The 25,076-nt window shown below is 42.8% G+C and overlaps 1 long non-coding RNA gene across 1 annotated transcript; it reads right to left on the bottom strand.

The window, feature by feature from the left end:
* Positions 1–397: 397 nt before the first annotated feature.
* On the bottom strand, positions 398–25,076 carry LOC118496977. The gene is made up of 3 exons (XR_004899516.1): positions 25,003–25,076; positions 21,088–21,090; positions 398–413 (listed from the first exon to the last, which is right to left on the bottom strand). It is a non-coding gene; the product is annotated as an uncharacterized LOC118496977 (long non-coding RNA).

The following is a 25,076-nucleotide window of genomic DNA, read 5'->3' as shown; positions in this document are numbered from 1 at the left end:
TGTAGTTTGGCTGTGTTATTGGCCACGTGGGGTCTGGGGCCTCGGCTCCTCAGCCGGCAGAGAAAACCCGATTTGGACTGTGGGCTAGCAGAGGGGGCTAGCGGAGGGAGCTGGTTCTCATACCTGCGTGATGAAGACGTTGTCTGCCCCTGGAGGAATGTAGCCCAAACCACTTCCCCGCCGCATGAGCCAGTCCACGCTACTGTTTTCCGATGTGGTTAGAACATGAAAGATCGGTTCTCATGAGCCCTAAGGGGAAGTGATTAGGTTCTGTAGACACCACGTGGTGATTTTCAACAGTTCGTCAAGTAAGAGAGACACTTACTATTACAGGTTTAGAACAGGTCCTGATGAAATAGACACCTTCTTTTAAATTTGTACGATTTGCAATACTAAGTATTTGTATATATAGTCTATCTTCCAGAAACTTACGGCATGCCTTAAAAGAAAAGTAATTTTTAAAAAAATTAGGAATCAAAAGAATTTTAAAAATGAAATTCAATTGGAATAGAAATAGGTATCAAATTTATTTCTGGGCTTCCTGGAAACCGAAGCAAAAAGGGAAACATGGAAAATTGTGTAATTTTTATTACCAAAAAGATGGAAGCCTATTGTCAGGAAGAAAAAGTATTTGCTAATACACAAATTCTGAAAGGTAGAGCTGGCCTTTGAAAGAAGGAAGGAATAGTTTGAGGCGTTTGCAGTGTAGTGGATTGTAGTACAATCCAAGAACTGTAATGAAATGACTTTTTTGTTTTAACCCCAGCCTGGGGGAAGCCTTCCCACCAGGACACCAGGACTCCCGGCCCTGATGCGCAGGCCCAGGTTCAGCGTGCGGCACTAACTCAACTACTTGGTTATATATTCAGGTGGCAAACCTGTGCTAACTCCCTGACCTGTGTCATTCATGTTTCTAGGGCTGGAACTGAATGATAACAAAGAAAAAAAAAATCCCTGCTCACAGTCCAAATCAAAATGATTCTAGCACATTAATATAAAATTTTATAGTTTTAATTGTTACAATGGTATGTGATGGATGAATTATAGGTTAATCAACTCACACAATGCTCTATGGTTGACAAAGTGTTTTCATACATCATTACAACCCAAGTATCCTTGTGGAGGAATTGGGTGATCCCAGGTAGAACCTAGTGGTCGGATTTGGGCTGGTGTTCCTGGTTACAGAGTGCTGCTATATTATGAAAATACTGTTTGTGCTTATATTTTTCCATTGCAAGGATATGCCTGAGGGCCCATTTCGGAACTTAGCAAGAACATCAGCTGGCTAATGCACAAGAAACCTTAACACACCTTGAAAAAGGCTTGAACATTATACTTGGTGACACTTGGTTTAATGAATATCTTAATTTTCTTCACATCCCATGATGTGTTGCAGGACTTCCAGCAAAACATGAGGTCCTTGTGCTAGGCAGAGCTAGGAAAATCAATAACTGTTAAGTGGTGCCCAGTTGTACGTATCTTCAGGCCATGACGGCTGCTCATACGGTCCACTCCGACTTTCAGGCCCTTCATTCTCCTGCCTGGGCATGCCTGTTGTGCACAACGGGTGAAGAGTTCTGCTTTTCTAGTTAATTAACCCACATGCTAATGATACTGAGCCACCCTTGGCTGACTCAGAGCTCCCTCCAGCCGTCTGCCGATAGGATGAAAATGGCTGCCCAAGTTCACCAGGCAGGCAGGCAGGCGATGTGCTGGTAGGGTGGCCATCTCATCCCAGTGTGTCCAGAATTGTCTTGGTTTTAGCACTGAATGTCCCAAGCCCTGGTCCTAGGCAAGTGGGACCAGGATCTGTCGCCCCAAATGCACAGAACTATCTGTACGACTGAAAGCCACAAGCGAACGTCTCCATCACTGAGTAAAATACAAGGAACCGAGGAGACGTTGGATTGTTAGTTTGGATTCCTCCGGAAGCAGGCCCTGAGTCAAGGATCCCATGACAAGAAGTCTGCTGGGAGGTCACCCCAGGAAACGGTGGCGGGAGAGTAGGGAAATGCGACAGGCAAGCAAGAGGGAGCCTAATCCCACCGGGAAGCACTGGGACGCGGTGTAGCACACCTGCCCCAGAGCCACGCCCCCCGAGGGTAACAGGAGTTGGAGGGCAGCGTGTCATTAGTTGGAATCTGTTTCTAGTGGTGAGGGGAGGGACTGAGCTTGGTCTGCTGAGCCTGTGGGCAGAGTGGACCTCAGCAGTCGGAGGAAGCCCTCTGACAGAGACGCAGGTGTAGCAGGGGGAAGCCCTGCCACGTTCACTGAAGGGGCCGGGGCCAAAGGGGTGTGGGGCCATGACAGCGCTGCTGCACTGGGCCCACGCTGCTGGCCAGGTCACCGCGCTGCACAGCACTGACCAGCTCTCTTCCCAGTGGGGGCCCAGGCTCTGACACGGATGCTTGTTTGGTAGCGGGGGAGAGAAAATGTGCAGGACATCGGGGAAATTGAGGGCGGGGTGTATGGGCAGGTAATGGTAATGGAAAAATACAATAAAGATTGAGTAAAAAATAAAATATACAGGGAGGTGGTAATTGCTATGGTGAAGCAGAAAGAAGAGCAGGGTAGAGGGACTTGGGGGTGAGGGGACTGTTCTGAATAGGGAGCTGGAGCCCACGAGACAAGTGACACTTCCGTTCGGCTTGTGGGGAGGTCAGGACAAACAGAAGGCAAGTGTAAAATTGGAAAAACTTACTACTGATGAGAAAGGCAAATTTAAACCATGCGACAAATGTTCCACTTATTAAATTGGCATCAACTTTTAAAAATACAAGTTCAGTGATAGGATAAGGAGAAGTCACACAGTAGGGCAAGTATGAACTTCTATAATTGTTCTTGAAGACAATAAGGTCATATGGAATAAGGATCCCTACGAATGTTTAAACATGATCATTCCACACCCATGCATGCATGGTAAAAAAGTAATCAGAAATACTAACAAAATTCATGTAAAATTATTTCATTGTGATTTTAAAATTTGGAAATAGCATACATTTTCTCTAATGGGAACACATTAGAAATTATTATGGTATATTCAATTAATGTAATGCTATGCAATCTTTAAAAATGATGAAATCATTTTTTGAAGAAGAAGATTTAATGATTTGGGGAAGTGCTTATGCATAGAAAATGTTCCAAAAGAAATATACCAAATGTTAGCAGTAGTTATAAACCTCGGGTGGTGGGATTATAGATGCTTGAAAATAACTTCTTTTGATAATTATGTATAATGCATTATAATATTCATGCATAATACATATATATTATAAAATACATTATTAAAATGAAAATTATCCAAAGTAAAGAGAAAATAAAAATAGCTTTGGCTAATTTCCCCTAATTCTGTTCATCACTTTACTTTCTGCAGCCAGATCAGTGGTCCACTTTCCTTTTCTCTTTCTTCCCCCTCTCTCCCTGTTTGTCCTCTCCCACCGTCTCCTGGCTCTCCTTCTGAGATGCATCAGTCCAGCGGTGTTCGCATATTTTATTCCCTGCAGATGGCATCCCAGAAAGGCATCTGTAATCTCACCCTTTCTTCTCATCCTCACCAGCGCTCTGTGTGTAGAAGCTAACTTTCCTATTTTTGCTGTTTGGATGGGCGAAGAGTCATGATTTGATTTGAGTTGCATTTCTGTGATTCAGTGAGCTTGAACTTCTTTTCATGCTCCTGTTAGTCATTGGGGCTTCCCCTTCTGTGAACTCTGTTTGCACATCTTGTGTCCATTGTTTTTTTGTTATTTGTTTATTTGCTTGTTTATTAGTCCTGTCATGCACTCATCCATTCCTTTGTCCTTCCTGATTTGGAGGCATCTTTGCTGTTCTGGAGGGCAGTCACTTGGCAGGTGAAGCAATTCAAGCATCTTCTCTCAACCTATGCCCTTCCAGTGACCGTTGCCATGGTATCCCTTACAGAAACGATCCTTACATTTTGATCCCTCCATTGTTTAATTGACTTACCCCTGTTGTCCAGTTAGGTCTTTGCTCTTTAGTTAGGTCTTTGAATTTCTGTGTCCATCTCTCCCCATTTCCATTTTTGTCTTTTTCCCCTTTATTCTATACTGAATTATCAAGTTTGTCTTCCATATTACTTATGCATTTCGTCAATGCCAGTCCTGCAATTTCTGCTTTAAGTATGGGCTTAAATCTGCCTTTTTGAAGTCTTCGGTTCCCTGTAGCATTTCTTCCTTCACAAAACCTCCCATTTTTCTTATGTAATTGCTTATAGGTTTGTTTTCTCGCTAACCTCCTTTTTTCTTCCATTTCATCTCACATCTATGGAAATACAAACAACTCATGATTTTTTTAATTTTGCTTCCTTGAGCAAAATGTCTGGAAGGCATCCTTTTCCTGGGTCTCCCAGAAGGTGTCCCCTTTCCCTAGATCCCCCCCACTCCCCAGGCCGAGGCATCCTCACACAGGAAGCTGGCAGGAGGGGCCGGCAGCCCCTGTGCTCCGACCACTTCTGTACAGGCTGAATCCCTTCCCTGGAGTCACAGATGGTAGGTAGGTTGGTGAGCCCAGCGCCTCACACATTTCCTGTCTTGTTCTGCTCCCTCAGACAGAAATGGGACCCACTCCTACGTCCATCGCCGGCTCTCCAGCACATGGAACAGATGGACCGCATGGGAAACGATAGCCCTGGTTTTTGCTGCTTCTATTTCCATCATCTCCCAGGCCCCTCATATTTTATTTGTAGACACTACTATGCCCGGAGCCCACAACCTAAGTTCTGCCCAGGTGTTTCTGAGGAGTTGCAGTCTCTGGATGGAGACAGGGGTGAGGTGGGGGAGGGTGAAATGAGACATTACCATCTGGCTGTCCTAAAAAATAACACGAGCTCAATGCAGGACCAGCCAGCTAGAGTTTTGGTAGGCAAAGCTCATGTGTCTCTCAGCTGAGTGTTACACAGTGGAGAGGAAGCCAAGGTTTTTTCTCCTCTGTGCAGGTGAACAGGTGGGTTTTTTTTTCCTTTAGAAGCAATGCACATGGTGCCTTGTGGCCTGGTACTTATGAGTCTGGTTTTGGTGGCATTAAAGTCACGTTCTCCTGGATTTGGGAAATAAGCTCATTTTTCTAGTTTTCACTGGTGCTATTAACATTTATATTTGTGTGTGTTTAGTGATGTTCTGGTGAAACATTGAAAAAGGCCCCATGTCACTTAAAGCTGGTCCATGTGTTTAAGAAGCCTCACTTTAACTTCTTGTCCCACAGGGGCCGTGACCCCCCCACACAAAGTGCTTCAAGGGGCCCCTGCGGGCTGGACCACACGACTTCTTGAAGAGTCACAGGCTTGAAGCTGCTCCAGATACATGAGCAAGCAGTTCTCAAAGGGAACAACTTCCCCGGGAGATCCTGAAGCTTGGGGTTTTCCACCATGCAAAAGTTTTAATATGGCTCCTCCTAAAAGCATGAACTTGACAGAAGTCACATCTTCAGGAATCCATTCTAGCAGATGAAAGTCCGGAAATGAATAAAATAGCCTGGTTCTGTGTCTATCAAGTGAAAGAAGGCAGCAAAGAATGACATAAATGAGATGAATCACAAGTGGTGCATGCTATGTGGCTTAACACGTTGCTTTGTGGATGGTCTTACTTGGTATTATTGCTCTTTCTTTGTTTCAAACCCTAAGGCCAAAGAGAAGCAATATTGTTTATCTTTGTGATAAGTAGTCCTTATTTCAGCCCAAGGACCACACCAGCTGTACCTGAGTCTGTTAAATAAAATAGAGTATGCCCAATTGTTTTTCAGTTTCAGACATGCATAAATAACTTTTTAGCATGAGCATGTCCTAAGTGTACAGAACATTTCTCGTGCCACCTTGAATGTATAAAAGGGTAGAGGCTGAGGAGGCTAGGAGGTAGGATGTTGGAGACATCGGCTGTAGTTCGGTGTGGTTCCCACTGTCTCCTACCCCTGTGTGGGAGAGGAGGGTGTGTTTTCTTCTACAACTGCCTCCTAAGAGAGGCCCAGAGAGTTAGCAGCTTGGACATACAGGGAGCTGGTGGTGTGGTGTGCTGGGAAGACTCAAGGCAAAGGCGGGCGGGAGCCATCTGCGGAGCAGCCAGCCGAGGGGAGGGTGCACTGAAAGCAAACAGGAGTAAGGGGCGTATTTCCTGTGCATCAGACATGGGGCCCTTTGCAGGCACCAGGCCTGCAGGTTATTTGAAAATGAACTCCACTCAAGAGGGTTTCCTTCCAGGTGGAGAGACTTGGGCAAAAATTGACCCACCAATTTTAGGCCCTGAGGAAGTTGCTGTATATTGTGCTGCCTGGGGTGGAGGCTGATGTTCCCAGATAAGAACTTTCATTGGGGTTTGTGAGAACACTCCAGAGGAAGAACCATATAAAGATCAGGGAGCACCAGTGGAGAGCATGCATGCAGTCATTCATTCATTCATTCATTCTTATCAAAGGTCTGTGCCATGTGCTGTACACATTATTCTCAGTGCTTAGGACACACGAGGACCCAGCAGACACAGATACTTGCTCTTAAGGAGCACAGGGGTGGCGGACAGTTTTGCAGAAGGTTGCATTGCCTTATATCCTCTGTCAAGTAGGCATCTGTCCATGTCACTTAAAATCACCAGGAGTAAATAAATGCACATTAGCCACATCATATGTCATTCCTAAACACCTTGTCACTGGACCAAAAGAGAGGACAGTGGTAGTCGATGGGAAAATTTCCTGGTCAGAGCTGTCATGATTGCAGAGAAAGCGAACAAAGCGTCTAAAAAAATAAGCCAGGCAAAATGTTGATGCCAGTGTCCCCCTCTTCTGTTCTGCCTACCTGGCTCCTGGCCGAGGTGGCATCAGGGGGGAAAGTGAACAATGGAAGAGGCTGAAAGGAAAGGCCATTTGCTACTGGAAGCAGAAGAGAACTAACAGAGGGTGGAAAGAATCCTCCAGAAGCGAGGAAGGTGGCCTTGAAAACACCCAACTTTCCTAAAGGCAGCTTTGCATGAAAGCTTAAAAGAAATTTAACAGGGGAAAGCATATAAAGCATTTAAATAGCTTTTCAATATTTTAGTTTGTCAAAATCGTGTTCCCCTGAATACAGTTCCGTGACAAGGCTGACTTCAGAGTCAGGGAGCCTACTCAGCCCACGCGGGCTGCCCAAGGTCATGTTCACAGCTGTGTGGCTTGAAGGATCACCAGAGGATTTGTAAATAAAACATGGTCTATAACCACCAATACTAATGGGTTAAGTTTACATGTAGCAAATGGATGGGTTTAAAAATATGGGGTGACATAACAATGGAAAATGATTTGTAGCACAACACGAGAAATATAAGTAAGCATACACACACACACAACTACTTTATTTTTCACGCTACATGATGTCTACACAAACGTATTGAATGTAGATACAAAGGCTAAAGAATATACTAGAGTGGTTGGCAAGGAAAGGATGGAATTCAGAGAGGACGCGGGGAAGGAACAGTTTTGAACTGCCTCTGATTTTGTTCCCCGTCTGAGCAGGTGTCATTGACCATGTCATCAGGTAGAGCACTGCGCATGTACCTCTGAGCTCGCATGCAAGCTAACTTGAGGATGCCTGTTCTTTATATGAATGAACCTGGAGCCCAGCGTCCCCGTCTGTACTCCCATGGATCAATGAAAGGTCCCGGGGTTGCCAGTGTAGTTCTGTGAAGCAGCAGAGTGAGCCTATGAACATGGTCACAAGGGAAGAGGGGAGCCCTACACTCTGACATTTAACGTGGCTCTTTTCCTGGGGATCAAAGAGGGGCTGCAGAGCAGGTCAGGGGGGCTCTGGAGGGCACTGCCAGACCCTAGATGCCAGCAACTGACAAAAACCTCTGGTTTCTCCTGGCCATCGTCCTAAGTCCAGTTTGCAGCTTCCCCACAATGGGCTGCAGCTGGGGCCAGCGCAAGGCTGGAGGTATCATGGCAAACCCAGGCTACCGTCTGGTCTGGGCCACGAGCGACCGGGACTCGGGAGCAGCCTTTCCTGTAAGGCAGACAGACCATCAGGCCTCTCCCGCAGGTGAGTGTGGGGTTTGAACCCTTTCTCGTACTTTTTGTCCTCTTGGTAACTTACCGAGAGTGGTGATGGTTAGCTGAAAGAGAGACCTTTCTCTTATCCTTTTAGATTCGAACTGGGGAAGTGTTTTGCCGATTTTTTGGCAAGCCGGCCTACGATGAGCTTTCCTGCCAACTCGTGCTTGCGCTTAATCCTACCAACTTCTACATGAGGAACCTAGACAGACACGGGAAGTGTTGGCCCACCACTGGGGAAGCAAACTGTTTGCAATCAAATACTGTGTGGCTATTATAATAGAAAGTATTGTACCATGTATTTTAAATCAGCCTGCATTCTCAGATAGGAGAGAAAGTGCAGTTTGATTATTCCAGGACGGAATTCATTCTGTGTTCCAAATGCAGTATATATTCCTTATTTCAATCTAGAATTTGGACGTATTCATTCATTAAAAAATAGGTACTAAGCACCTAATGTTTGAAGAGCCCTGGGCTTGGTTCCTGCCTCGGTGAACTTACCTACAGTTTGCAGGGAAACCATGATGATACATTAAGACAAGTGCTATGCATGGTGGTCTGTACAGCAGAAAACGTTTCTTGGTGAATCAAGGAAAACTTCAGAGAGAAGAAACCTTTAGCCAAGTCCTGAGGGGCAGTTGGACAAGAGACAGGGGCAGGGGAGGATGTGAGCGGTGCAGACAGATGGAATGACTATCTCTGGGGCGAATGAAGGAATGAAAATTCCTATCTCTGAAGGAATGAAAATGGGGTGTGGGGTTCCCATCTCTGGTTCTCAGCACAGCCTTCAGAAATCTCTTTGGTGTCTGAAGAAGTTTAGTGGAGGGATCTCTACAGACCTGTCTAGCAGACCTGGTAAAGTTTTCTATTTGTTTTAGAAAGAAGTGTGACTTTGAGAACCAGCGTGCATTGCAAAATCCCAACTCCTGTACCCTTATCAGGGACCACTTGTGTGGATGTGGCAATGGTTTTGTTGTTGGCGTTGATCGGCCAAGATGACTGCGTCAAAACAAACTTCTTCATTAAAAAAAAAGGGGAATAAATGATAATCCTAGCTTCAGTTCTGCCCACACCCTGCGGTTCAAAAACCAGTTTAGGTTGAAAAAACCATGAATGTCTGTAGTTCCAGAAAAATCTCACGGTGAACACTGACTCACTATCTATTGGGTAGAAGTACCATTTTCTTCAACTATTGCAAGTGATCATGCAAGAAAAGAAAGGTTGAAGTTGGCCTCATGGATCCTAGTGTCTTGCATGAAACTAAAAGCTGATTGTTTTCCTTTGTTTAAACTCAGAGCACCAGGCAGCTCAGAGCACACTAGTCAGAGCACATCCCGCCAGTGTGTGCGTGCAGAAAGAAAAGGTCAAGGAGCAGTCCCAGGACAAGAAGCTGCTCCCAATGGGAATAAGAAAGGGATTACAATTGATTTCCAAAACAATATCCATTCCTTTTGGCCAGGGGCCCTCTGTTCAGCCCTCAGTCAAGTGGGGGGGGGCAGCGGTATGTGGGAATGGCCATGTCCATTGACACCACAACGTATCTGTTGGGTTTAAAATCTAGAAATGAAATGTGTAGGTCATAGTGTATGTATATATTCAGCTTTAGCAAATATGTACTGCTAGATTGTTTTCCAATATTGTTGGTGATACCTTATTTATTAGTGCTTTTAATTTGAAACATTATAAGGGTTGTATACTTATAGCTCATTGTTTAATTTGCATTTCCTTGATAAATAATAATGTATGATTACTTGTCATATGTTCATTGGCAATTTAGATGTCCTCTATTCAAGACTTTTGCTGATTTTTCTATTTGGTTATCTGTGTTTTAAAAATATACTTGTGAGTTTTATAGATGCCATTGGACATGAGTCCTTTGACAGCTGTATGTATTGAAAATGCTCTCTCCCAATCTGTTGCTTACCTTTTCACTCTCTTAATGATGCTTTTTATGATCAGAAGTTGTAATGTCTTAAGTGCTCCAATGGACCAGTCTTCTCCATGGTGGTTAGAGTTTCTTGTGTCCACTTGAAGAAATTTTTGTCTACCTCAAGATATTTTTATGATATTCTCTTAAAAGTTTTATGGTTTTACCTTTCACATTTAGATCCAGAATCCTCCTTTGGCTGATTTTTTTAAAAATATGGGATGAGGTAGGACTAAAAGTTTCCTTTTTCAGTCCGCCTATCCCACTCACGCAGCACCGTGAATGAGGAAGCCCGCCCTTCTAACGAACGTCGCACCGCAGGTCCGCCGTCGTCATGCAGTGCGTGTTCGCCGAAGGCTGCACACTCCTCTGCGCTCTCTCTTCAGCTGCACTGATCTGTCGGTCTTTGCACTGAATGCCAAGCTACCTTAATTACTGTGGCTTTACAAGAAGTCCAGATATTCAGGAATTTAAGTACTTTAATTTTGTGCTTCCTATTAAAAATCGTCTTTGCCATTCTTGGCCATTGCATTTCCATATGAGCTCTACATACCCCAAAATGCAAACTCTGTTTGGGAGTTGGTTAGGATTGCATTGCATTGGATTTTTTTGATAATTTGGGAAGAACAGACACTTTAAAAATATCATCTCTAGATTCATAATTATGTTCTATTCTTTCCTTTATTCACATTTTTAAAATGTTTCTTTAGTAGTTTGTGTAATTTTTATTTCATTTGTTTTATTAGATTCATGCACTTGAATGACTGATTTTGATGTTGATCTTATAATCAGTGACCTAGCTGAGTTCATTTATTAATTCTAATAATTTGTCTCCATATTCTTTTGAATTTTATACATTTGGACAGTTTCCTACATATACACAATTATGCTAGCTCTGTACAATGTCGTTTTTAAGGTTTTTCTTTTCCAACCCTTCTTTTCCAGTAACCCTTTTCTTGCCCCATTGTACTGGCTAGGACAGCCATTCATACAATGCTTAACAGAAATAAGTGGTGGTAGCCGACATCTTGCCTTGTGTCTGATCTCAAGGAGAAAGCTTGTAATATTTCATCATCATCGTGTATAACCATTTTGGACTCTTAACTGTGACTCTTAAGAGTTTATTATTGAATTCTTAACTGTGTAGTCTTCATGTCCATGAGCATGGGATATTTTTCCGTTTACTTAGGTCTTCTTTAATTTTTTCAGCAATGTTTTGTAGTTTTTAGTATACAAGTCTTTCACCTCTTTGGTTAGATTTATTTTATTTTCTATTATAAATGGAATTACTTTTCCAATTCATTGTTTGGATTGTTCATTGCCTGTGTACAGAAACATAATTAATTGTTGTGCATTGCTCTTGTACTCTGGAACTGCTGAATTTGTTGATTAGCTATAGTAGCTAGTTTTTTTTGTGTGTGTGCGTGGATTCTTTAGAATTTTCTGCACATAGAACCATGCACCCACGGAGGTAATATTACCTCTTCCTTTTCAATTTGGATGCCTTTGCTTCTTTTTCTTTTTGCCTATTTTATTTTTAAAATTATTTTATTATTGTTCAATTACAGTTGTCTGCATTTATGTTTCCAATAGCTTTGGTTGGCACTTCCAGAACAGCGTTGAACCGCAGCGTGAAAGCAGGCATTCTTGTCTCGTTCTCGATCTCAGGGTGCAGCTTTGTGCTCCACCCCTGAGTACGGCGCCCTTGGCTATCTTTCAGCCCCAGGACTTGCAGGCTTAGCTGGCTGAGGAGCAAGCTATTCACATTGGAGAAGTTTTACTGCTAGATTAAGACCTGGAATGAGAACGAGTTTACAATATCTGACAATTAGAATAAAAATTCTGGTGTTCAAAGAAACACATGGCATTAGATTTCAATATTTCTTTGTTTATTTATTAATTTATTAGAGAAGAGGCGGGGAGGGAGGGAGAAAGAGAGGAAGAGAAACATCAATCAGCTGCCTCTCATATGCACCCTGACTGGGGACTGTACCTCCAACCCAGGCATGTGCCCTGACCAGGAATCGAACTGGTGACCTTTTGCTTTGTGGGACAATGCCCAACCAACTGAGCCACACTGGTCAGGGCTAGATTTTTGATTTCAACATTTTGACACCACTGTTGTGAGGAGGCCATTTTATCTGCTTAATCAATTCCTCTGCATACTTCAGCTCAATTCTCTCTCTCTCTCTCTCTCTCTCTCTCACACACACACACACACACACACACACACACACACAAAGTACTTTACTCAGACAACTGAGCAGGATGTGGCTACTAATTGAAATGCCAGGGATGACTTGCAAGTGGCCCTATTAATAGAGAGGGGCCCGTCTGCCCGTGGCTTGGTGCTCTGTGGCGTGATGTTGCCGCCACTGTAGGAGCTCAGCAGCAGGAAACAGTTAAGAGCTAAAAGTTTTATAATTTGCCTTTTAGGAAGAAAGATGTGAGGCTGATATGAAAACACTGGGTATTTTTTCCTTGTGCCAAAATATGCGTCACTGTGTCTTCTTCACTCCAACCACTAGTTACTATTTTTCACCCAGCATCCCCTCTCCGCAGGCACACTTTCTGTCTCTCAAAAAAAAACCCCCAAAACTCCAAGCGAGACTCTGCCAAACTTCTCTCATCTGAACACATTACCCGCTCTTACACTTTATAGGTAGCTCCGACAAAGGCCAGGAAACAAAATGACGAATAAACAAATTGGCTGAAAACTCACGTTGTTGTGAAACTGGCAGCAGGGAGATGAGCACGCCGCGAAAACGGGTGGCGCTGAAACAATCCAACAGGAGCGTCAGGATGGCCGGGCTCGACCTGGCCTCCCCAGAACCTTCCAGCCTTGTGGGCGAGACCAGCTGAGGACACTTCCTGCAGGATGGAGGCATAACACAGAGTCAGGGGAGGGCTCGGATGGGTGGTCTTTGCACAAGGCCTAGCTGTATTTTCGGTAGCACTAACTGGTTTCGCTTCTGGTGAGGTTGGATGACGGTGGGCCGGCGAGGCGCTGAAAGCAATGCGGTCACTCCTGCGTGAGCCGCTCTGCATGGGTGCCTTTGTTCTCTCCATGGACAGTGTTCTTGCCCTTTTTGGTTTGAATTTTTTGTCTCTCTGCCTAAAATCTTCCCCAAATACTTGGAGGAGCTTGTTTTGATTCCTTGTTTGTTTAGGTGAGAGATCTCTGTTCAGAGAGACCCTTCACTGCCCCTTTGGAAACATCTCCCTGTGCACAGCATCCCGTGATCTGCTCTTGTTTTCCTTCATGGGCCTCGGTTCTCGCACTGTGGTAAATGTTTGTGGACATATTTGTTTGTTGTCTGTTCCGCGGATCACTTTTATGAGGCCAAGACCGACCGTGTCTTGTTCACCCTTGTATGGCCAACACGTGGGAACCTGGAATATATTTTCTGTATGAGTGAACTTTAAATAAAGGGATGGAAAAGTAAGAAATGAGGAGAATTTATCAGCTCACTGAACGAAAAGAAACATCATCAGATGTAGGTGGATCGCGCTCAGATGAGGTCACCAGGGCCCCCTACTACCAGCTCTGTGTTTCTCCTATTGGCTTCCTTCTCTAGCAAACTAGTCCGGCATTGTGGGCCCCGCAACCCGAGGCTTACACCAGGGTGAAACATCCAGACAGGAGGCCGTGTCTTTTCCCCAACAGCAGAGACAGGGTTTCAGGGCTCTCCTGGGTTCTCCGGAGCAACCCTGGCCAAGGAGTTGAAATACGGCAATGGGCAAAGCTGTGGTCACTTGTCCCCTCCTGGAGTTCGAAGGTTGTGTCTCCACACAAGCCACGGGGGCCAAGAATAGGGAAGGATGGTTCCGAAAAGACAAAGTCAGGCATGGGTACTGGAAGTCAGATAAATGGATCCCAGGAAGACAAAAATGACAGAGTCCGTTGTGTTCCTGTGATTGCAACAGGAAAGAGGAAAACAAACTCTTTGCTGCCCAGTCACCTCTTAAACTTCTCTCAGTTCTCTCTTCTGGGAAACCGATAGCAATGTATCAAAGCTCTATTCCAAGTTAGGATTCTTGTCTTCTTTGGGCTTCAATGCCACCCCAAACGTGCTGACCCAATCGGGACACGGGGAGCCTCTGACGTTTCAAAGGCTAAACTCTCTGGCCCTGAGCTCTTCACTATGATCTTTCAACACAGGTTGAACCCTCCTGTGTCACAGAAACCATTCAGGATGCTGGGGGCAAACAGCACACCCCGCTCCCTATATCTAACACAGCCTGAAAGGCTTATTACAGACCCTGAGACTTTTAATCACCATGCTGTATTTTGCAAGAGCAATAGTCATTGAGATTCCTTGTATTGCAGATCATGTCTGCAGCCTGCTTGAGCAAGAAGCAGCTTCCATTAAATGGTGCTCCTTACATTCCATTTAAAGCCTATTCAAAAAGGGATACTCAATATCTTTACGCACACTTAAAATAGTAGTTTATAGAAAGCTGTCCGTGGTATATGGCTAAGTAAAGAAAAACACACTCACCACACAGCAGAATGATCCACTTTTGTACAAAAATATTCTTTTATGTCCTTTTATACACATGACATCATATATATGTGTATATATATAATCTTTTTATATTTATGGCAGGATATTAATAGGCTAAATTTTTAACAGGGGCCAGCTCAAAATCATTTTTATTCTATTTCTTTGTATTTTTTTCAGCCAGTTCTTTTAAAAGTTGTACCATTCCCATAAAACTCCGGCTCTATTTAAGCTGAAAAATACAAGAAGCTGAATTTGTTCCCCAATTTATGTTCCTAATGAAAACTTGAGCAGCCTGCAAAATAGTAGTTAGTAGGTATTAACCAAGATATTTGGGGGAAAAACTGTGAAGTCCAATGAACTTGATCTTTAGCAGCTATTTAAGTGTATGGTGAAATACACAATGACTTTAGTATGGTGCCCGGGGGAGATTATATTGTGCATTCGTTTTAGAAATGGGCCTTGTCCATTTCTGGGGCTCTTTGAACAAATCCTGGTTTCCGGGCTAACATGGGAGTGAGGCCCAGTCGTCTGTGGGCTTCTAAGCCCCTCCCATTTCCCCTTTTGCAATGTCTGCTCACAGGGGCCGTGAACGGATGCCGGTCTGCTCCACTAACAAGCTGCGCTCCTGCCATAGCCGCGCTCTGCTTGGCCCAGCGACTCTTGTTCTCACCGAGCAACGCTCCGTGTTAACGTGCATCTTAGCAAGACCTTAAATTCTGACTTCCAAGCAGCCCCCTTTGAGCTACCCTCTCAGTATTTCCTTTTTGTTCGCTCTGAAAGCGAGCAAATGGGACCAGGGGACTTGGGCATGGCTCCAAATCAGAGTGAAATGCATCCCGAGTTGGCCCTTTGCCCAAAGGTACGATTTTCAGCTGTGAGTTGCCCTTAATTTTGAAAATCATCTTTGTAAGCTTCAGATTTTTTCATAGCAGTGGAAGCATTGTGTCTGCTCTCCAGGCAACCGGCATTCAAAAAAACAAAAACAAACCCACAATATTGTGCTTCCTCTTTGCATCCGACTTCTTTAGCCAGAGGATTCAACATATTAAGAAATTCAAGTGGCAATGACATAAAGACCATGTGCTCGCAGGCCATAAATACCGTAAATGCAGATTCATTTAGGTTATTTGATCTTAAAATAGATCATCCTTCCGAGTGTGGTACTAGAGATAGCCTAAAGACTAGATGTCTCTGCCTTTATAAATAGTAGGAGTACTTAGCATTGGTTTCAATTATGTTGCTGTAGAGATCAAATTACTCTGTGATTAAGGATGACAAGTGAGCATACAGTACGTGTGTTTAGTAAACGCGAGTGCCAGTGTGTGCAAAACACCAGCCGCGTGCTAAGGCTTGGTGTGTCCTAAGACCACCGAGTATAGGGACTGACCAAACAGCACGGTGGCCTTTGTTTTTACTGTCCTATGCATAAAGTCTTCTTCAATGTCCTAAACTCCATCAGGGGAAGTATTTGTGGTCCTAATCAATAAAGACCAGTCCTCCTTTGTGAAGGTCATGCTCGTAAGAACTTGAAGGATTTTTGTAGGTGCCATGTTGCTCTTTGTACCTCTTAGAAGGAAGATGTGTTGTTTTCTATTTTAACAGGTTCAGCTTATGTGTAGCTATCAGATTTTTACAGGATAATTGATTGAGTTATATCAGTTAATCTTACATGTCTTTTATCCCTGGAATTGAAAAGCAAATGTACACACATAAAAGTAATTGCATGCCGTTTCTTATTAGTTCTGCAACAAACACCTACGAAGGTGTTCGGAACCAGACATACCTGGTTTATAACACCCAAGTCAAAGAATGAAACCAGGAGACACCAGCAACGGACGGTTGGCATTATTTGATACACAAACCAAGGCATATACTCTCAGAGCCTCAATATCCTTATCAAAACACCTCAGGAAATATTCCTTTGAAGCCACGTCATTGTGGGAAGTCACAGGATAATATACAAATAGACATAGAACAGGACCTGACAAAATGTAAGAGTTTAAATACTGTTTTATTTTCAGGTCATGAAAGGACCATAAGCTTATTATAGAAAATTAGAAAAAAAAAGATCACCATTGTCACATTGTCTAGGTTTTTCTGGGCCCTTTTCCTTTTGTCGTTTTTATAGATGAGGTAATACTCACTATAAAACTCGACATTCTGCCTTAATTCAATTTGCTTTACACCATCAGCATTTCCTCACATCATTGCAAGCTCTTCAGCAACATCAGTTTCAGTGTCTGGTAGTGTTCCACGGTGCCTTTACTAACCATTTCCCTATCACCGGGTAGGTTGCTTTCAATGGTTTGTGTTGTCCAAGTGCCACGATGAACACCCTTGTTTCCGACTTCCATACTTCAGATGATCCCCTCAGAATAGAGTATATTTTTCCCATCTGTTCTTTATTTCATCTCCACCTTTTCCTGCCTTCTTTGATTAATGACATTTTATGATTCAATTTTATCCCCTTTATTGCCTCATTTATTGTAACTCTGTGTAACTTAGTGGTTGCTTTAGTATTTGTAGTATACGCCTTTAACCGATCACAATCTTAACTGATCATAATATTACTTGATTACCTTCAAGTAATATTATACGACTTTATACCCACATTAAGAACTTTACAATTGCGTGCATCTACCCACCCCTCTTGGCCCGAGTGCTGTTCTTGTCATATACTTTTCTCGTGCACATTATAACGAGCACATACGTTGTTTTTATTTGTGTTTTAAACAACCAAGTCTCTTTTAGAAATATTTAACAAGTAACAAAAATTATTTTATATTTAATTTCCTATTAACCATTTTCTGTGCTGTGCATTCCTTTGTGTGGCTCCAGATTACAGTCCAGTGTCATTGGTCATTTTCCTTCCGCCTGCGAGGCTGCCCTTCACATTCCTCGCAGCGCAGGTGTGCTGGCAATGAGTGACTTCCGTTTCTGTGTGTCTGTGAAAGTCTGTTTTCCCTTCACTGTTGACAGGTTATTTTTGCTGGGCATAGAATTCCAGGTTGACAGCTTTTGTTACGGTGCATTAAAAATGTTGTCGTACTGACTTCTGGCTCGTATTGTTTCTGAAAAGAAATTTTTTGCCATTCTTATCGTTTTTACTCTCTGTTCTGTAGGGTTTTTTTTCCCCCCTCTCTGGCTGTTCTTTAGATTTCTCATTTTTATTGGTTTTAAACAACTTGAATCTGATGTTACTTCATGCAGCTTTCTTCAGATGTCTTGTGCCTGGGGTCTGTTGAGATTAGATTTGCAGGTTTGCAGTTTTCAGCAAATTTAGAAAGTTTTCAGCCATATTTCTTTAAATATTTTCCCTGACCCCTCATCCCATTCTCCCAACAACCAATTGCATGAAGACTGGGATGTTTTAAGCTGCATTCACTGATTTCCTGTTCATTTCTTTTAGGCTTTTTCTCTCTGTGTTTCATTTTACGTAATTTCTATATCTATGTCTTCACGTTCACCAGTCTTCTGTATTATCTGAGTGGCTATTAATTTCATCCAATGAATTTTTCATCTTACACACTGTCATTTTTCATCTCCAAAAGTTCTGTGTGGGTCTTTGTATCTTGCATCTTTCTACTTGACATGTTCAATCTTTTCGTTACTTAGAGACTAAGTTACCATAAGTTATTTTAATGCTATTTTCTGATTCTGTCATGTGGCTCATTTTATATTTATTTATTTTTTTAATCCTTACCTGAGTATATGTTTTTATTGATTGTTTAGAGAGAGAGGAAGGGAGAGACAGAGAGAGAGAAACATCAAAGTGAGAGAGAAACATTGGTTGCCTCCCCTACATGCCCTGACTGGGAATTGAACCCACAACCTTTTGGTGTATGGGATGACACTCCCAGCTAACTGAGCCAACTGGCCAGGGCTTATGAGGGTCATCGTAGAATCTATTTCTTTTGATTAATTTTCTCCTCATTTTGGGCCATATTTTTCTGCTTGTTTGCATGCCTAGTAATAAAGTTAAAAAGAATGTATTAAATCGGTGGGGTACAAAAGAAAATTTTGTAGAATCAATACCTTTCCCATTTGATGACTATAACTAGCAAAAAATTGAAATAAAAAATAAAACCTCATTTATAATGACCATAGAAACCATAAACTACTTGGAAATACATTTCATTAAAAACTACATAAAGGGATATATAGTGGAGTCACATCATCTGCCTGTTTATCATAAATGACTTAAATTTAAACTTGCTGCATGCTGCAAATGCTCCTTTTTTAAAAAAAAGATATATATATTTCACACACTACAGCCCCCAAATACAGGCCAAGTCTTTACTAGGTGTGCAACTTAAATAGCTATCTGTTTCAGTACTGGCGGAAAAGCGAAATGTGTTGTATTTACTGTAATATATTACATCCATATACTGTTCTTCAGGGACACTTTATTATTTTATTCTTCATTTTTTATTTAATCTTTATTGTATTTTTCCCATTACCATTTAGTTTCTGTATACCTGCCCTCCCCTCATCAATCCCCACCTCTTGTCCATGTCCATGAGTCCTTTTTCCTTTTTGCTCAATCCCCTCACCCCCCAACCTCCCCCCTCAGCTGTCACCCTGCTCTCGATCTATGAGTCTGTCCCCATTTCCTTGCTGGTACATTTTGTTCATTAGGTTCCACATATGAGTGATATTGTATGGTATTTGTCTTTCTCTGATTGGCTTATTTCACTTATCATAATGTTTTCGAGGTCCATCCACACTGTCACAAAGGGTAAAATTTTGTTATTTTTTATGGCCGAGTAGTATTCCATTGTATAAATGTCCCATAGTTGTTTTATCCACTCATCTGCTCATCTGCTCATGGACGCTTGGGCTGCTTCCATATCTTGGCAATTGTAAATAATGCTGCAATGAAGCCAGGGGTGCTTATGTTCTTTCAAATTAGTGTTTTGGGTTCCTTCGGATATATTCCCAGAAGTGGGATTGCTGGGTTGAAAGGCAGATCCATTCTTAATTTTTTGAGGTATCTTCATCCTGCTTTCCACAGTGGCTGCAGCAGTCTGCATTCCCCTCAGTGGTGCAAAAAGTTCTCCTTTCTCTACATCCTCACCAGCACTTGTTGTTTGTTCACTTGCTGATGATAGCCATTCTGACATGTGTGAGATTGTATCTCATTGTGGTTTAAAGGATTTTTAGGGATAACTTTGACTATAAGCAACTGTCCCCTTGAATGCTGGTTTTGGAAACCGACGCTTGTGTAAGATGAGTGTGCACTGTGGTATGCAGCTTCCCTGAAAAATGTAAAGTGAAACCAGGAGACACAGAGCCTGGGGCTGTCATCTTATTAAACATCTGGCTGTCTGAGATGGACGTGAAATGCACAGAAGAGTCAAACGAGGCAGACAACTGTGAAGCTCTGCTCGCTCCTGCACTCATTCCTGGGGGCATCCTAAAGCAGGATCCTGTATTTCGCTGTGTGTATTGTGCACTTTTTTACCCAAATTTTTGAGGGAAAAATAAGGATGCACATTATATATAAGTAGTACCTGAAATACTTTGTATCTGTTCTTGTGTTTTGTAATTATTTGTCACATAGAATTTCTTGTGCCGTGTTCAAAAATAAATGCTAAAATCCCTTTATAATTCAAAAAACAAGTATCTAAATATACATAAATAAATAATTGAGTTAAACATTAAAATGAAAGATTTTTTTGTTCCTGAAAGTTTGGGCCAAGAACATGGGTGCGCATTATGCACAGCAAAATACGGTACTTGGAACCACTCGACATCTGCTTTCCTGTGTTGCTTTGCTCCCCAGCTAACTGAGCTTCAGAAGCTCCACTATTAAGAAAGTGTAGCTGCCTCCGGACTCTCGCCCTGTTGCACCCCTCTGTAAACAAGGCTTCAGGTGGTAAAGGTGAAGCGTGCTTGAATTCCTCTAACTAGTATGTACATTTAGGATCTTAGAGGCTGGGCCTGGGTTCCAAGATGCCACCAGTGCTTGGATGCTTTGGTGCGTGAGTGACGGGAAAATTGTGTGGGTGGAGGAGCTCACCGGAGAACTCCTAGGACTAAGCGTGAAGAGAGTCGAAGGTATCCTGATACCATGCTCCGTGGCTCTGCCCTTTTTTTGTGGGTGGCTGGAGTGTTGTGTTGGTAGAGGGGCGTGGCCAGACTTTTCTGGTCCTCTCCATGAAGATAACTAAAGCCTCTAAAATTTGTCAACCATTAAACATCGCACATTTACCCTGGGGGATACCGCAGCAGGGGAAAAATGCGTCTAGTTGGCCACGGAGACACAGTAATGCAAAGGCTGATCTTTCCCAGGTGAATAGAGACATATCATGTTATTACAGTAAGAGTCCCAACTGTCTTTTCTGTTTGCTTGTCTTTGAACCTGGACAAGCTGGTGCTAAATGTATAACAATTGTCAGGAGAATTTTAAAAAAAAGAACTAGTGGGAGGCATTTACTCTCACAGCTATAAATAGATACTAAAAATACCACAATAAAAGCCCTATGGTACTGGAATAGAAATAGTAAATAAATTGTGGGAAACAGTAGTAAACACTTAATTGCAATCATTCAACAAGTAATTTGTGGCGCCCGTACTACGTAGCAGATGCTGTGCTGGCCTCTGGTTCAAAGGCCATGAGCAACGCACAGCCTCTGCCCTCGCTGCAGACTGGGTGTTTACAAAGTATGAGACGTGCCGTGGATGAAGAACGAAGGTGCCGTGAGATGCAGGACAGGGTGACAGGTTCCAGAGTGGGGCCCAAGGAGAGCCTCCCCGACACTCTGCGCGAGGTTAGCTGGGTCAAGGAGGGGCCGGGGGAGGGCCTGGCTCTGTGGAGGACTCACCCCACTTGGGAGCAGTTTGGCACGGGGGGTCTGTGGCTGGCGTGGAGGAGGGGCTCAAAGAGGAGAGTGTTTAGGAGTAGATCATGCGGGGCTCAGGAAAGACTGAGCAGACTTCTAATTTCCCCTTAAGAACAGTGGAAAATCCTTGAAAACTTGATATAAATGTCCTTGTGTTCCAGCTGACACTGATGTATACATTTCAATGCAATAATGATTGGGAAATGATATCTCTATATTTCTTTGAATCAGAATAATAGAAATATCCATAAATACTACTTATCAAGTAGAAAAATACTAATAACTATATTGTAGATAAAAAACACTCCTTCTGTTTGATATTTTTTCCTTTTTCTGAGATTTCTGTTCCTCTGCTTTCTTATCATCAGTTTTTATATGGTATATTTTGATTTTATCAATTCTCCCTCAATGTGTATGTGTGTGTGTGTGTGTGTAGTTTTCTTTTTTCTTTGTTTTTTTTTAAAAGATTAACCAAATTGCTCTCTTTTATTTGCTCAAATAGTTTCGTGCAGGTCAGGACGAGAGTGAGGAGGTAGAGGGGACCTTGAGTGTAAAATTTAAGAGGACACCAAAAATTCAGTGATCAGGATAAAGACTATTTTCATGAAATATATTTAAAAAATCGAAACAATGCCAAAAGTCCATGATGAGCAACATACCAAAATTGTACATAAACGCAGGCACCCAATCCTGCACCGCACACCTTGCCTCTCACTTGCCTCACTCTGACGCTAGCCGTGGTTCCAATAAAACTTTATTTATAAAAGCAGCCAGCTAGCCCTGGGGCTCTAGTTTGCTGATCTCATTTTAGTTTTAGAGCAAATGTATTAGACTGGAACTTTGTCTTGGAACAACCAGAATTTAATAGCATTTATAGCACTTTCCATTCTTTAACAATGAAGAACATTAATATGCTTTTATTTACTTTCTACCTGCCCTTGTCCCAGTTATTTTAATAGCCCAGAATTTTAATTTCAATATACTTTTGACTTAGCATTTTTTACTTGAAGGTTTTTCTCCAAGTGTTGCATTAAACTTCACAGCTCCACCAACCATTTGACCACAGTTGTGTAGATGTGTTTATTTAGCTGTTATGTTGCACATTATTGTGTGTTTACTTTCCCCCACTTGAGCTCTCCATTCAGAGTCATTTTTGCTTTTGTTGTTAGGGGCAAGCATTTAGTCAATCACTCTAGGATTTAAAAGTTTGCTTCCAGAAAATGAACATAGTAGGTGTGCCATTTTCAGTCTTTGAGCACCACAAACATCATATTTTCCCCTTCTTGCTTGGGCAAGTGTGAGCACAGAATTCTAAGAGAAAATTTCTGTTTCCTTGTAACTGTGACCATTTCCACATCTCCTAGTATTTAGTCCATTGTTCTTTGGGTTCACTTGTCATTTATCCTTGGTGTTTGAAAATGGCATTAAGATATGGCTAGAATGTGGTTTCAATATTCCTGCCCAGAACCTTTTAGATTCGACGACCCAAGTCAGTTTTTATCTTTCTTTTTATTTTTGGAATTTGATTCCCTTGTATTCACGCAAATTCAGACTTCTGGAATTCTAGTTACAGGGACTGTATTGGTCCTAGTGTGTGGCTGACAGTGTTGGAGATGCCACCCCTAACGTGTGTCTCCCGTGGCCACACCTGTGCTTTCTAGGTACTCCGGGATGGTCACCTGACCCAGGATGGACCAATCGACATCTTTCTCAAGATATTTCTTTTTAATTGGAACTAAGGGGAACAAGTTAGTTCCTCTGAGTAGAAGAAGACGGAACTGTACAGTTTGGGGCTTAGAACTATTCTCTGCCATGTGAAGCACCCCCATATGCAGTAAGAAAGACTGAAATTGTAGGAAAAAGGAAAAGAAATGGTGGTATTTGAAACCTGCTTCCTGATGTTTCACCTTTAAGTTAAGGAGAGTGTCAAGGGGAGTGTCATTCATTTTATTTTTTTTTTAATATTTTAAAGATTTTATTTATTTACTTTTTTTAGAGTGAGGTAAAAAAAAGGAGCGGGAAGAGAGGGAGAGAAACATCAGTGTGTGAGAGGCACATGACTGTCTCTTGCACACCCCCATCTGGGGGCCTGGCCCTCAACCCCGGCATGTGCCCTGTCTGGGAATCGAACCAGCAACGTTTCAGTTCACAGGACAGCACTCAACCTACTGAGCTATGCCAGCCAAGATGAGGGTGTCATTCATTTTAAATGATCAACTTGGTAGCGAAGTGGAGGGATCAAGAGAAAGGAATCAGGGAAACCATTTGAGAGAATATCTTTAACTCCCACGAGGGGTGATTAGAGCCCCATTGCAGGGTTTACTGGTAAAGACGAGTGGAAAACGTCACCAGGAGTTAGAGCTGAGGGACCTGGTCATAGGTTGGGTGTGAGAGTGGGGAGGGAGGGGGGACAAAGACGCACCCAGCCTTTCTTGTTGCATGCCTTGTTACGGGAGGCAACCTACGAATGTTTCTCCTCTCACACTGATATTTCTCTTTCTCTCCTTCTTCCCCTATAAAAATCAACAAACATGTCTTCAAATGAGAATTTTAAAAAAGTGCTGCAGTATATCCGGATGGATCTATGAAGCACATATAGCTAACTCTTAGTCTGGAGTTAAGTAGAAAATGGTTTGGGCAAAAGGCACTGTTTGTGCCCGCATCATTTATTGTAAGCGATCCTTTAAGCTGTGAGAACACGTGAGAACAGAGGAACTCTGTCACGGCCATTACGTACAATCAGAGGAAAGAAGTGCCGAAGGTGACCATGGAAATGACAGCATTTTAGGTAGGGGTCACTAGGAAAAGGAGGTGCTGCTTGAAACGACAGCATAGATGTCCACATGTCATTCCCAAGGGAAGTGTGTGAGAGATAAACGCTCACATGGAGAGATTTTTGTGATGCCTTTTAAGTGAAATGAAAGGGTACAAACTACCATCCTATGGGCATGCACTTACCATCTTTGAAGTACGCCGTTAGAACTATATTTTCCATTTTCTTCATTTTGCTTATCTGTCTTTTCTAGTTTTTTTCTTCTTGTAAAGTTGTCCTGCATTTTATAAATAAGGAAAAAAAAACAATGAAATTGTTTTCAAAAGATAAAAGCTATCTTGCACACATGGAACAAGATAAAAACAGACTTGAAGAAAACTCAGTGTTGCACTTTGAGAAGTCTGTGTGACGATGAGTAAAAGCACAATGGCAAAGTTTTAAACTACAATAGCACAACCAGAGAATCGGGCACTGCAGAGGAATTGAATTAGCCCATTAGAAGATGAAGTCAGAGCCCCGGCTGGCGTAGCTCAGTGGATTGAGTGCAGGTTGCAAACCAAAGTGTCTCAGGTTCGATCCCCAGCCAGGGTACATGCCTGGGTTGCAGGCCGTGACCCCCAGCAACCACACATTGATGTTTCTCTCTCTCTATCTCCCTCCCTTCCCTCTCTAAAAATAAATAAATAAAATTAAAAAAAAAAGAAGATGAAGTCGGTAAATCCTCTCAGGACGTGGAAGGCAGGGACCAGAGCGGACATGACGGGACTAAAGAGTAGATCTAGAAAGTGCGGGCACAAGAGACAGTCGTGGGCGTAATGCGGAGTCAGCCCAGGCCACGACTGCCGTGCCTCCCACCCTCCAAACACATGGTAGTGGAAGCGACTTATATTAGCCAGTCCAGGCTCCCCCACCCCCACATCCTCTCACAGGGATGTCCAACGTGTGGCCTGTGGACTGCATGCAGCCCAGGATGGCTATGAATGCGGCCCAACACAAAATCA

The sequence above is a fragment of the Phyllostomus discolor genome, chromosome 10, assembly GCF_004126475.2.
Source record: "Phyllostomus discolor isolate MPI-MPIP mPhyDis1 chromosome 10, mPhyDis1.pri.v3, whole genome shotgun sequence".
Classification (NCBI taxonomy): domain Eukaryota; kingdom Metazoa; phylum Chordata; class Mammalia; order Chiroptera; family Phyllostomidae; genus Phyllostomus; species Phyllostomus discolor.
The sequence above is the reverse complement of the archived record's forward strand: the minus strand, read 5'-3'. Positions and strand labels throughout refer to the sequence as shown.